This window comes from Lipotes vexillifer, unplaced genomic scaffold (assembly GCF_000442215.2).
Source record: "Lipotes vexillifer unplaced genomic scaffold, Lipotes_vexillifer_v1.1 scaffold158, whole genome shotgun sequence".
Taxonomy (NCBI): domain Eukaryota; kingdom Metazoa; phylum Chordata; class Mammalia; order Artiodactyla; family Lipotidae; genus Lipotes; species Lipotes vexillifer.
This window is the reverse complement of record NW_006788189.1, coordinates 1350413-1350939: the sequence shown is the minus strand read 5'-3', so window position 1 is coordinate 1350939 and position 527 is coordinate 1350413. Positions and strand designations below refer to the sequence as shown.

Below are 527 nucleotides of genomic sequence, written 5' to 3'. Positions count from 1 at the left end.
TTGGGGAAATTTCAGCCATGACTCCTAATAATTTTTATGCCCCCTTTTCTCCCTTTTCTCCATTATGCATATGTTGGTGCACTAAATAGTGTCCCACATTAGTCTGAGGCTCTGATTATTTTTCTCGTTTTTCAGATTGCATTATCTCTATTGAACCCGTCTTCAAGTTCACCAGTTCTTTCTTCTGCCAACTCAAATCTGTAGAAAGCCCCAGTGAATTTTTCATTTTGGTTATTGTACCAGAATTTTCATCTCCAGAATTTTTATTTGGTTCTTTTATATAATTTCTCTTTATTGGTATTCTCTATCTGATGAGACATTGTCATCATCTTCTTCTTTTTTTTCTTTCTTTTTTTTTTTTTTTTTGGCCACGCCACACGGCTTGTGGGATCTTAGTTCCTGGGCCAGGGATTGAACCCAGGCCATGACAGTGAAAGAGCTGAGTCCTAGGAACTTCCCTGGTAGTCAAGTGGGTAAGACTCTGCACTCCGAATGCAGGGGCCCAGCTTCGATCCCTGATCAGGGAA

General features: G+C 40.2%; 1 non-coding gene across 1 annotated transcript; it reads left to right on the top strand.

The window, feature by feature from the left end:
* Positions 1–455: 455 nt before the first annotated feature.
* TRNAR-CCG (transfer RNA arginine (anticodon CCG)) lies at positions 456–527 on the top strand. Its single transcript has one exon. It is a non-coding gene; the product is annotated as a tRNA-Arg (tRNA).